Source organism: Falco naumanni, chromosome 4 (assembly GCF_017639655.2).
Source record: "Falco naumanni isolate bFalNau1 chromosome 4, bFalNau1.pat, whole genome shotgun sequence".
Taxonomy (NCBI): domain Eukaryota; kingdom Metazoa; phylum Chordata; class Aves; order Falconiformes; family Falconidae; genus Falco; species Falco naumanni.
The window spans coordinates 90,925,590-90,940,046 of NC_054057.1; the positions used below are offsets into that span (position 1 = coordinate 90,925,590).

A 14,457-nucleotide genomic window follows, 5' to 3' on the forward strand; every position below is an offset into this window, starting at 1 on the left:
GCTATTCAAAGACAATGCCTAAAGTAGCAGCTAGAAGTTTAAACAAAGTGCCAAAAAAGCCAGAAGGCGGTTCCCAGGGTCTCTTTGGCAATGACATGGATGTGAGATTCGAGATTTCTAACTCGCAGGGTATTTCTAAAGGCTGCTGATGTACCCTCGCAGGCGAGCACTGCCGTGAGGGAAGCAGCAAGCTGCAGAGCCACAAGCTTGCAGGGGTTTTATCTTCACTGGCCAAAAAGCAGAGCTGCTTAGGGGCTACTTTGCTAACAGATGCATTGGAGGCATGTCAACCAACAAGGGAAAAACCCCACACTGAAGACAACTCATTTCAGCTCTGACAGAGGTTGAAGCTGCTGAAGAGGCTGAGTCCTGCTGGAGACAGACCTTGACAACTTTACCTTGGGATGCCATTTGAGATGGACACCTTCACGCTTCTCATTCCTTTCCTAAAGGAAAGACCCATTTGGTGTCACTCTGCCTGCCTGTCTAATCCATCCTCAAAGCACCGTTACAGCACACCAGAAGGGTAAAGGTCTGTCTTCTAAACTAAATCCCCTTCGAACGGGGTGAAGCACCAGTAGCAGACTGTTGTTTCAGCTCAGTGAGCCACCAGCTGCCAAATGGGCCGGTCAGCATGTCTCACACCACCACAGCAGTCCACGCAGCCTGCTGAGCTGGCGCCCAGTACACCATTAAGAGATACAGTGGGAGATGGCTAGGGCACTGGAGACCTTTAACAGAGTGATGCATACTTGAGAAGGCGAGAAAAGAGCTGAGGGTTTGTGGAAGGAGATGTAACTGCATCTATCCAGAAACGCTCACCTCTACTTTGACACTACCAGCTTACAGCTTCTGAACAAACAAGGGAAGTGGAAAGGAAAGTGGAAAACAAAAGCGCAAACCACACTTTCCAGGTTTGCTCTCTTCAACGTATTTTTAATTTACATAAAGATGATTCACAGAGATTGACAGCACCGAACAGATTCAAAAAGCCACTGCAGGCTGCCACTTTTAAGCTAAGACTATGCATTGTAAGCAACACACCGGTTATAAAATTTTCTATTTTTGCTTAAACCATCAGTTCACACAATGACAGCAATTAACACACAGAACTGCATAGAAGAATTAATTGTATGCTACATTTAGTCACAGTGCAAGTGTACTTTCTTCCATCCCTTTCAGTAAAGAAAGTTGTCAAGTTAAGCCTAACTTCTAAATTGTTAACTGCAAGCAACCCCCTCTGTCCCCTGCAGCACGGTGGAGGGGTCTACAAGCATTCAACCTTGTCCAATGCAAGAAGGGTATATATTAGGTTTTCGTCCTAGTTACAAAACTACATACCTAAAACAAACAATGAGAAGTACCCAACTTTTTTTTTTGTTCTTTATATTTGTTCTATGAAATCTGTTTCTAAGTGGTTGAGGAATTAAACTTAGCCTTATTCATCTCAACATCACCACCAGAGGCTGGTTAGTAGCAAATGTATTTTGCCATGGGTCAAGCTACATGAACTTTATGGCCAGAAGACTTTTAGACCTCCAGAGGGCTTACATGTTTACAAAAATGAACGTGCATGGATGGGCTAGCCGAATACCATCATGGTCAGCAATCTGCAACCCACAGTAGCAATGACTGTGTAAGACAAACCAACTGCTTCTTGTCAGACACTATACTTAGTGAGGTTAGGTCTGTTTCTAACAGATCCAAAATTAAGCCAAAGCAGCTGAAACAACCAGCTCTGATCATGGATTCAAGCAGCTTCAGCCACATTGGAAAGGTGATAAAGCTACTACTGCAACGTAATTGCATCTTATTATACACTGTTGAATATTAATCATGAAGGAATGCACTTTCTTTTGAGATCTTGATGATACAGAGTGAAAAATGGCAGAATTGCACACTAAGTGTAAAAATAAAATACTACGTAACTGCTGATGAAATGATGACACATCAAGCCTGAACACTGAACAAAGGTCCTGCAGGAAAAACTGACTGCGTAATTGTGTACCTCCCCATCACGCGCATGGATGATGAATGATTGCTACATGGACATGTATTAAATGTGCATTTCAATGCTTCCAAGCTAAATCCTGTTCTTCCGTCAGCAATTGCTTTGCATCTAATAAAGTGGACTAAGTAAGACCATAATTGCACCATGTGATACATTAACGCTCTCACTGTTTGGACATTTTGATCCCCACATGGGCCCCTGCCACCTGCAGCTCACAGAAATACTGTCAGCAAAGTTTGGTTATCCTCTGCGTGTACCAGCCTCACAGAGGAATAGCCAAGATCAAGGACACTGGAAACACTAAGAAATAACATGTTCCAAAGTATTCTGGTGTTCAATGAAGAGAGAAACCTGCCAGCAACACTACTCCAACCCCAATTCCTTCCACCCCATTCTTTTCATTTTCTCTTATCCTTTCTCCATTCCCTTCTCTTGTACTAGACCTTGTTCCTCTCCTCCCCAGTCCAAACTTCCAACCTTTCCTGCCAGTCCAAGCCCAGCCAGCCAGATTCTCTGCTTCTACCCTGCTTACATCCCCCCAACAACTGACTAATCCAATGTGCAGGTCTCCACCTAATACTTGAGGAGGGATTGCCCAGACAATCCTCATCTCCCAAGGTTTCACAGCTTCATCATCCAAATCATTTTACACTCCCAAAGCATAAAGAACCAGAACTTTATAGAGAAAAGGATGGGCTTTTTAGGATGGGCTATTTGCCTGAACCATCAACATAGTATCACGCCAATTACTTTTTAGTAATTGAGATCTTTCTTTAAAAACATCTAGGAGAAGCATGTGGCAAAAAAATAAAAATAATTTTTTTTAAAAATTAGCCAGAACAACAAAACTTAGAAACATCAGGCTGGAAAATGCATCCCCTAATGGAAACTTTCAGTCAACCTTGAGCCTCTGCAGTGCTTCTACCTCCATCCCATAGTGAACAAGAACTGCATTGTGTAGGGGCAAGTGGCAATCATATGGTCAGTCCCTCGAAAGGGGTAGCAGCATCTGGGCTCACAGATGCAGGACCCAATTTAAGAAAGGGACCATCACTGTTCACATGCCACCACCCTTTCAACAAGCTCCCTCCGGTGCTGCCCCGTGACGGCCATAGGAATTTAAAGTAGCATTTAGGTAATGCGTTAGTAAGATTATTATAAAATATAATGCAAGACTTATCCAAAATTGCAAATACCCACTAACTTCAGAGGCTAGAATGATTTGGAGAAGTGAGCAGAGTATTTCAGAGCCCACCCAAGACAGAGACACCTTATTTCACATCAAGTTGCCCAGAAATACATGACTCAAACACATCTATGCAATTCCACTCCTCCCTTCAGAGGGTTTTCCCACCACTTGGTGCATTAAGTGATCTTACTATGTTAATTCATTCTACCCTCAGTATACGAAGACAGCTCAGAAAGTAGCTAAACCAACACAGCCACAGCCAAAGCTCTCAGGGTTGCCTTTGCTGGCTGACAGCTGGACACCAGCCATTACTAACACTTACCCACTTCGCTACTTTCAGAGATCAGCTCAGAGCTGTTTTGAGCTGCAGCACACATTTTTTTCTCACTCTGCTGTTCTCTAGCACGCTCCTTCCTAAATGATCTGGAAGTACTTCTAGCTTCAGCCAGGCTGGTTGTGTAATACACCAGTCATTTTTTCCAAATCTCCCCTGGCTATTTTAAGCATTTAGTAGAAGGTCTTCACCAATTTTTCTGCAGTTAGAGAAAGCAGGCATCAAATATTTCGTTGGCAACAGAAAGGTGTGTTGGTATTTCATTTCTTTAAACACTGAGCCAGACGTTACAAAATGCCAACTACAGAAAGGTAAGAGCTGAGGAAAAAAAATATTCCCTCTCTCATAAATCATACTTCAGAGTACTTTCAGATGAGAGAAATCTATAAAAATGAAGATATTTAAATAAGTCACTTACAAAACCCACTGAATATTTAACACCAACACAGCTGTGTCTTCGTTACTTGAAAAAAAAAAAAAAACAAACCACCAAACTCCTTTTTGCACAGCAATACTAAAATTAAAAGAAAATTAGCAATTCCCTGTTGAAATTTAGCAGTTTCTTTTCAGACTTTTCTATACTTAGATACCAGATATATCCCCAAGGCCAAAGCCTGCTCACAGTAGAGAATAAATACAAGGATAGTATTTTTTTTTTATTTTTAATATAAAAAATAGCAGCAAAGAGGATGAAGCGGTAGCATAACTGGCAATGATGGAAATATTGCAAACACAAGTTCTCAACTTTATAATTATCGAAGTTGCACAGCTTTAATACACTCACAAGGATGGTAATGCTCCACAGGATGAAGAGATTATTTATTTGAAGACAGAATGAAGACTCCTTTTGTGCTTAAATGAAATATTTTCACGCAAGAGGCATATAGAATAACACAAAATGCATAAATTCAATCACAGGCAAGTTTCACCTCCTCAGAAGCCCTTTGATAACTACGTTGTCTATTTCTATACTTTTTCCTTCTAAGGTTTAAAATTAATACATGACAGCCTAAGAGGTTCAAAGAATGTAGAACAAAAGCGGCTACAGAAATGTGTTGATTATTAATCACTCCTGCATTTCCATAGGGAGGGAGAAAAAAAACTCAAACCTGATCTTACTGAAATTACTGTCTTTGTGATGAGAAGACATCCTTTCATTTTCAATTTGCAGGGCACAAGCTTTGCTGGCAGCACAGCAACTCATTTCAAAACACTTATTTTGTCGGGACGCACTAACTGCTTGACCTGCTGTCCCGGCAGAGCCCCCTCCACACAGCTCCAGCAAGGCGAGCAGGGAAACAAACCCACACTGTGCACATTTAGCCCAGTGGGAGACAACGACCGAAATCAAATCTCACAGTGCCAACAGCTCTGCCATGCCGCAAGTGGGGAAAAATTGTATTCCAAGCCCAAAGATCTTTTCACATTCACACATGCAACTCAATCATTCAGGATTCAAACACTGAACTAATTACATGACAAAATATATTAGAGGTTTCTGCTGCTGTGAAGTCTGTTACCTCCCCTTCTGCATCTTGCCTGTTTCAAGGGCTTTCAATGCTTTTCTTTTTAAAGCAGAATAAAGGAGGAAAGTCACCCTTGCAACCAACATTTTAAATGGAGAGCTTACATGATTTAGTATCTAAATATATTCTAATTTTTATGTTAAAATAACCACCCTCAGTTCATATCTACAAGACATGAGGGTAACCACCCTCTTGCCATTGTACTCATTTATGCACAGTTCTACCAATGGAAATCGCTACTTCGTTTTTTCAAGCTGTAACAACATAGGAAATAATGTAATTGTTATTAACTTAGAGCTCATGTATCAAACCAAACAAAGGGAGAAGACTGCAACAGTGATTTGAGAGTGAAAAATTATATACCTGAGAGCTGGACACTGAATATCAATGCCTACTACATCAACAGTATTCATTAACACAACATTAATTAAAAAGCAATGGCTTTTTGAATGTATGCATTAGCATATGACTCCACACAACATTTTTAATAACTTTGCAATAATAAATGCAGCATTTTAGATGTACTGAAATTTACCGTGGGGTAAGGCAATGAAAACTGGGCAAGGTAACCTTATTCCAATGAGAAAGAGCAAACACATGGCTCCTCACCTGCAGGGAAAATTACCTCTTGAGGCTCTGGACACACTGCCATGTCTCAGGGTGAATTAGGAACCAAAGCCCAGACAACTCAGAACACTGCAAGCCAACACCCTCTAAATCCCTCAAGATCACAATGGTAGCAAAAGTGCCCAAAAAACTACCAAAAGACTAACATGAGAAATGCACCTTTGAGTAAACATCTTAGGTACCGAAACGTTCAGAATACATCAGTGTTTGTTTTATATCTACATGTAACCTCTTTGGTCTCCTTCAGAAATAAAACTGCTACTCGAAAAGAGAGAAATATTTAGACACTGGATATACAGGCAGTTCCAAAAAGAAACATTTGCAGGAAAGACCAGATGCGTTTTTGATCTCTGGTACGAGCAGCGCTGAGTGAAGATGCTTCGTGAAAACATACAAGTCAGAAGGGAGAACAACACGTAGGAAGAAAAATAACAGAGATGCATTTATCTAAAACATATACCAGTTGACATCTATGGTGTCAGGTTAAAGAAAGCAGGAAAACTGGCAGCCTCCTTGTCGCTGAGCGGCATCACAATGGATAACATGTCCCTGGATGGGCAATACACATGACTACAAGAGATCTAGGAAGACAAAAACCACGCTGTGTTGCCTCAGAGAAAGCTGTTAAGGACAGTGAATGAATGCACCAGGTATCCCTTGAAAGCATTAAGGAACATGTCCGATTTATGGACACAAAAGGTAACTCAGACCAAGAGAAGCTACTTAAATATAATCTCAAGAACATTTAGAAGTCATGGCTCCTGGCTAGTAACAAATACAAGCCAGAAAAACTCTCTGAATGTTGAAAAGAGAGGAAAAAAAGAGAAGAAAAAAACCCAACCTTCAAGAGAAGAGTTCACAACTGTACACATTAATTTGAACTAACACAGGATCTCAATAAAGCTACTTATTTCAGTGAGAGTTTTTAGTGTCTTAGCTCATCTCCGCCTCTGGTCCAGCACGAAAAGAAATCCTGGATTAGAGGCAAACCTTTGCAAGAGGCAAGTCCAAAGGCCAACCCTTTCTCCCTCCCACAAGTACTGAAAATCAAGTTTTACATGCTACAAGGAGAAGTGTTTTTATTTTATATGAAGGGAATTCAGTGAAAAAAAAAAAAAATATGCATAACAGTTGCAGAAGCATTTTAAAGTAAACTTTTGTGGGGCTTTAGCCTTTGTTGCAGCCTTGAGAGCTGTATTCTTAAACCAGGAAGCCATCCCCTATCTTCCTGCTAATAGTTTCCATGACAGATCTCCCTGCAAGGCACTAAAACACAAGTCTCAGAACATGAACCCTGGGATATTCTTCCTCAAAATCTTCAGGTCTTTTCAGTCTACCTCAGTAGCATTTTACCCCGGCAGTAAACCAAAGCGTACTCATCTGCTGGCCCCATTTCATTTTATTTTGACCGTATGGCCCTTGGATTTAATTTTCACATTTGCTTTTTCACTTGTTCCTGCTTTTCCGGAACGAAGTTCCTGCTCAGAACAGGTCAGGAAGCGGGGGCAGGAGGCTGGGAACGCTCGGACAGTCCGAGCACAGGAAGAACAAGAAAGATCAAATTTCAAACACCCTCTGAAAGCATCAATGTTGAGCAGTATGGAAAGAATACGGTTGTGCTATTCGGTGGAGCTGACAGGACTGAACAGCATAATAAAAGCCATTTCTATTTAAGAATGTTTTGTGTGCATGTGATAAGAAATGAGCCACCACCGCATCACGCAAAACAAAAGGCAAATTTTTCAGCGGTTCAATTTTCAGCTTTTAAATGCACTTGATTTAAAGAAAACCCACATTGCCAAAAAAAAAGAAGATATAGGGAGGTTAAATACTTGATAATATTACTGAAGTCTAGGTGGGAGAACTCAAGAAATATCAAAACCAAATTCAATGCTTTATTTTTTCTTACACCAATCAAGCACTTGGGATGCCTTGCCTGAAATGCTTGTTTGTTTCTTTCCTTGTGCACTGAGTGCCATCATCCCAAACTCTGGCCCTGCTGCCTTCTGCAGAATCGCCAGTGCCGCAGGTTCACAGGACTGGCAGACCCTTAGCAAGCTTATTTGGCTCATCCCTCCCTCCGAGCAGCAGAATTAACTATGCCTGCTCCATTCCTGACATAACTCCTCAAGTCATCTATTCCGGCACTCCACTATTTCTGTACTTAACCTATTTATTTTTACAATTTAAGCCCGTGACTTGTTTCCCTATCTACATGGGCATGCAGAACAGAACTTCTCTCTCTTCCCACAGTATCCCCAGGCTCCTCTGTCCCTGTCCCACAGCTACTGAGAGGCAAGACTCATTGGTCTTGTTCCTGACCATTACCCTCCTCTGGATTTTCTCTAGTTGGCTCATATCTTTCTGGAAGTATGAGGTGCAGTGCTAAACAAGATACTTTGCTTGAGGCTCTGCCAGGAAGTAAAATTGGAAAAAAATAATTACTATGTCTTTTGGCAATGCTTCTTTTTATATATTCCAAGGCAGCAATTGCACTTTTTGTAACAGCACAGCACCAATGACTCCTATTAAAACTGTGATTCCTGCAGTCCCCGGATCCTTTCCTACCGCACTGCCGCATATGCCCATCCTCCTCCTCCTCCCTGGATGCAGCCAACTAAAGTGCAGTCTTTGACATATGCCCCCACTGAACTGCGACGCTGTTTTTCAGGTCATTTCTTCAGTTTTCAAGGTAATTCTGAATGAATTCTCAAGAAGCCTTCTTCCCTGTGGAGCCTGCAGAGGACAGCCAGCTGTGAAAACCAGTTTGCAGCAGCGTGGGAACAGACACCTAGCGCCACACTGGCAGTAGCAGACAGCATCTATAAGGCATGTGCTGCCGCAGATGTTCAGACTTCCAGTAAACCAGCTATAGATGGACTTGAGCAGCACTACTGGAAGACCTTAGCAAAGCAAAGATAATTGCAGAAAAACCCAGACCTGCCTTAATTATAGGAAATACCACCCTGGAGTTGAAGAGAGCAACTGCTCTCATGTTCACAGTCATGCTGCTGAACTGTGCTGTGCTCCCAGGCAAACCAAGTAAAGCACCAGCATCCACATCTGTTTTCTGAGCCTGAAAGCTTTGTTCCTTGCTTTCTTTTCCTAGGCTTGGCTCGAGTCTTTCACCTCACTTACTGAGGCCCTCTCACTACTTTAAACAGTCACCATCCTTTTGGCAGGGGACCAGAGATGCTCTTGCTGAAGCCTATCGAATGATGCTACTCAATCTGTCCAAGCTCACTCCATCGCTGTACGCCACTTCCCCTCTCAGGAACAGAGCACAAAAGACTCCAACAAATCATGCAGCTAATTAAAATTTGGCTGAGTCCTCTGTAACGCGGTCTTAGCACTGAAGATCACACTCTGGTTATCATTTTAAGCAGCAAATTATGCTGACAAGGTATATGTACGTGCTGTAAACACAAGTGCTGCCATATATTGCCTCTGCTGAGATTGTCTGCAGCAGCACGCCAGTGTGCTACAGCAGGGAATAAAACACTTCATGCACTTCTAAAGCGCAATATTCGAGTTTGACAGCGCTGAAGAGTTAAGCTATGCCAGCACTGCTGCTGAAACGCAATCTATAGCTCTAGAGATCAAAAATTAAAGTGGAAAATAGTCCCTAAACTAGTAAAACAGCCCCTTCCAGGCACAGCTTAAGAGCACTGTGTTACCAAATAAGGCACGAGAGCTGGAAGCCAAGGCAGCACAGCCCCGTGCACTCACACAGCCAGACAGCTGGAGAACAGACATGTGAACACGCCAGCTTCACTGGACCGGATTGCAAATGGGAAGAACAAATGTTCAGCGACCATGAGCGGAAGCAGAGCCTGCCAGGAAAGGCCTGAAGGCATTTATCCCAGCCGGCAGGAGCCGACAGCACATTCTTACTGGAGTTTGGGGTTGGTGGTTGTTTTTTCTTTTTTTTGTTTTTTTGCAATGCAATGCCATCACTCTAAATAGGCAACAGAATCACCATATATTATGTCTGGAAGGAGACGCTGGTGGGGCACTTATCAACACCTGAAGTGCTCAGCACCTGAGTGCAGCGAGCATGCAAAAACAAAAATCCAGATCCTAAAAACACACTGTGGATGCTGGACTGACACACATTTCACCCTGCCATACAAAGCTGCCAGTGTGCTACTAGATAAGGACAAGCACAACAGTGGAGTTGCTGAAGAAAATACTGCTTATTTTTCAACTTCAAAAGAAACTGAGTTTTTTCTTTTCTTTTTTTCTTTTTAGAAAGGACACGTGGATGTAATTCAATTTATTTTAGCCTGCTCTACTACTTCATTATATTCCAGAGAAGCAGAACATGCTATCATTCATCTCTAAGGGATGTTTCATACAGGCTCCAAGAGTAAGCCTCTTGCAGAAACAAACACTCTGTGTTAACTCGGTGTCTATTTTCCAATGGACATCGCAGCTTCTAGGACTCCTCAGTTTATCACAACTGATTCTGTCTCTGGAGAATAAGTTGTAAGAGCCTGTGACAGGAACACCAAAACTTCATATAATAAATCAAGGAGTTAAAACATACCTGTAAAGGAAACCATCATTTTCACTTCTTTAACTTCTTGTCCAAGTGTTAAACAAACAGACCAAGAAGTTTGTGCAGAAGTGCTGTTATTTCACATGACAATGCCTGCCTTCTTTCCCTTGAGACAAAAATCCTTGAAACAAAAAGCAACCAAAAAAACCCTGTTATGCCAATACCACAGTAAGAACGTGCAAGCTATGGACCTCAAGGATTCTTATCTCTCCATCAGAGCCACTGTACCAGCCAAAGCAGGAGCTCCCCGGCCCCACGCTCTCAGGTATTCTGCTTTTGCAGTACTTGGCTTTGTGATTTGCACCCCCTCCCCACAGCCCTCACACCAGCACTCTACCAAGTAGCATCCACCTGTGCCTTCAATCCTGAATGCTGCTTGCTTCCTAAGCCAATTTACCTTCAAGAACAATATTCACCAGCCACTGAATTTCAAAGCCTATTAACTGTTGCCTTCTCACAGTGTGTGTGAATCAACAGATCCATTCATTTCAGTCCCCTCTCCTGCCAGCTGCAAAAGATGAGCCAATCTGTACATCAGTGTGGCATCTGACAGTCACAGCTGGAAGGCCTTCACAGCAATGCATAATCAAGGGGGGGAAAGTGATGCTTAAACCTTTACCTAACTATCACTACAGCATTAATCAAGTTCTTCCTTAACACTAAGACTCATCCACATTCCCAGCCTCTAACTGATTCTTGTGAAGGAACTGTAACAAAGCCCTGGAACCACAACAGCAATGCAACAAGGCATTCGCATTGCCAACAGAAGCACCAAGGCGGCCCACATATTACCATGTCACCCTCAAGGCACAGCCATTGCCACAACAACATACATCCCTACCTGTATGTGTTTCTGAAAAATATAGAGAAAATACACGTATTCGAACCACCTAGTGCTACACACATTTTTAAAGTTTCCTTTTCCAAAAAAGAACAATAATCAGGTATTTTCCATGTTTTAAGCCATCTTTCAAGATGTCTAATTGACATAATGATAACACATCAATCAGTGTGGAAGAAAGCAGGATTCAAATGTGACGGATGGGCTGGTGAGAGCTATTAAATAACACCATCTGCATCACTGTCTGAACATAGCCCCCACTCATACCCGTACAGAGCCAGCAAAGACAGTGGTCTTGGATCACAAATACCACTTTTTCCCAGTAGCCTCAAAGCAGCAATGACATTCACAGTTCAGAAAAACGCACTGAAGCTCTTTTACATTGCCTGCTCCTGTCCCTTCTCTTCCTTCATTTGTTTCAATCACTGTCTTTTTTTCCCCCCAATTATTATTTGTATCGTAATTGTATTAGAACTGTGTTCTGGTTGCATCAGGTGGTCCAGCCTCTACTTACAGATCTACGTCAGGTTTATGCCCTGATTTTCAGGATTCAGATTAATTTAACCAGGTTTCAGATTAATTTTCCTTTTCTACACAAAATCCTAGCATTCCGAAACAACTAAAAAACCCCTGATTATATCCAATAGATTTGATAATACCGATTTGCAACTGTTGGTCTGCAGAGCGGAATGGAAGCACAGCACAGGCAGATGAAACCCTTTGCTGGGGAGATGCTGGGACAGCCTGAAATGGTGGTTCACGGCCAAGGCATCCCCATTCAGATTTGGTCCCATGGACCAAATAACACCTCCAGAGGCAGGACCTACTGGTTTCACAGACATGATGGAGTGTTTTAAAAATTACTGCAGCCCTCTCCTGCTCCGTCATAAATTTAACAGAAAAACGACATCAACAGTGACATCTGAACAATGTCATTCACCTGTTACAGTGCCAGTTGCTGTTTCCAACCACTAATCAATGGCCCTTGGCACCAACAGCTACAAGAGCACTCCATGCACCACCCCACGCCAGCTCTCCCGCGGAGCAGCTCTGTAACAATGCTTTCTAGATTTATGACTTCAGAGGAAAATTAGAGGTTTATAGGTAATAAGAGGTAGCACTTGACTACGTTACTCATCTGTAGACCCCAGGGCTAATTTTTACCTGCAATGATTTTAACACCTGACTAGATAAACTAGACACAAGTCATGAAAGATGGACTGCAAGTATTCTTGATATTAGAGATACTAAAAAAATGGATTCTGCCTGGGAGTTCAGAAATACAGACTACTGCAGCACATCTTAAATGAAATCCAGACACTGATGCTATCCAAAGGCTTAATCACAGAAAGTGCCAACTGTACTGATTAAATACCTGGACCTTATTCAAAGATAACTGAAACAAGTAGAACAAAAACTCCCCTCAGAACACCTGAGGATATGTACATGACGTTAAAGTGACAAAGATGTGAAAAGTTGATTATCTGTAATTTCCTGAGCTTTTAGATCTGGATGAGCACTTGGGACTTTCCTCACTGACTTTCAATTTTACTAAGTCACTCACAGTATGAAAATGAAGTCACTAGAAGCAGTGGTTTAAATTTAGCTGTCTGCCGTGCATCTGGATTTTTATAAGGTGAAAATCAAGATACCAAGCATGCCTTTCACCTTCGATAATATTAAAAAAGCCTGCTACTTTTCCATTCAAATACACAAACCGCACATTAGATATTATCAGGCACAAATCCATTATTTTCTTACTAAAGATCAGAGTACTAACATTAATACACATTAAGTTAATTTAAAAACTTTTTTAAGAAAGAAAGATTATAAGACCTAACCACAAGATATTGGTACAAACTTGTATGCAGTGAATTATATTTCCATGATCTTTGACTGTTATAGAAACACAGAACTATTAAAGACCTTAAGTGGTCATTAGTGCCTTGCATCCTCCTACGGTATGGCAGCACAGGAGTGCTTCCACAATGCAGTATTCCCCTCTTGGTCATTCAAAAAACTTTGAAGGCTTTTACAAGGTGAAGCCATTTAAAGTACAGTTAAAAACATTACAAAGCCTCAATATGTGAAGAGAAACAGATGAGCTGCTCAAGGAAAGCATCAGAGAATCGTGCACTGTATAGCAACAAGTTTCTGAGCCAAAACACTTCTATGACATTGAGAGAGTAATCACATTTTTTTTAAAAGGAAATACTGAGGCTGGAAGCGTGATGGTAGCTCACAGCACACGTGCTGCCAGAGTAAGGATATAACAGAGGAGTTTTTTTATTCCATCCCTGAACTTGCACTAACATTGCCAAATATTATAATTTTCATGCACATTATCTCCACTTCTTTACAATAACACGTCTTGAAAATTGTCATCAGATAGCCCACACTCTCAGACAGCCCACAACTGGGGACACAAATGACCGCTAAAATCAGAAAGCTTTTAGCCTTCACTTGAGAGCTGCTTTGTGGAATATGAATTAACTTCATAAACCCCAACCTTATTCCAGAGAACAAGTTTTTCTTGTCAAACATCCCCACGTGGCACTTTTACTAATAAATACATCCAAATAACTGCTGAATAGAAGCCTTAAAGCCATATGTTTGTTATGTACACAAATCTTTTTTTTTTTTTTAAACTAGAAAGATTTAAACTGAGATTGCTGATATACCCACTGTGATATAGCAAGGATGGCTCCTTCAGTTCAACAACAGAACACCCTTTTTCTCTATTCTAATGAAATCTGATGGAAGAAGCCATCCCCACAGTCTCCATTTTTTAAGTCTAATAGTTCTATGATGAAAACATTTCAGAAAACATTGGAAAACAGTAACAAAAATGGGTCAAAATGATAACAACACTGACAGAGATGCCAAGCATGTTAGAAGAATGATTATGCTCATTTCCTTTGTCTCTTGGTACTCCGGATTTCTGCTTCCTAACACATGGGAACAGCTGAGAAGCACTTTTTTTACCAAACCCGTACTCCATCATCCCCATGACTGACCACTGCATTACATTTACAAGATGATAACACAGACAGAAGGAAGGAGAAGGGGTTTTCCAGTTGCAATAATGGTACCTCGTGTCATTCCACCATGACACCCAGTCCTGCACTACCCATTTGCTGCTTGGGGATACGACCACCAGGAAAAGGCTTCCAACACTATGGTAAATCTTAGCCTCCAACTGCATGCAGCTACCCAAAGCAAACTGCAGGAACACCTGACCTCATGAGAAGAGACAAACAAATGTTAATACAGACATGCAAAAAAACCATTTGGCCTGCTCACAAGCACATTCCAGCTAAAGAAGCGTTACTTAATTATCAGCAAACTTACTGTGCCGTCTAGATTAA

At 41.6% G+C, this 14,457-nt stretch overlaps 1 protein-coding gene across 17 annotated transcripts in view; it reads right to left on the reverse strand.

Annotated features, from left to right (window-relative positions):
- ITPR1 (inositol 1,4,5-trisphosphate receptor type 1) overlaps positions 1 to 14,457 on the reverse strand; it is a 183,012-nt gene that overhangs the window by 127,866 nt on the left and 40,689 nt on the right. The gene's annotated exons all lie outside the window — the stretch shown is intronic.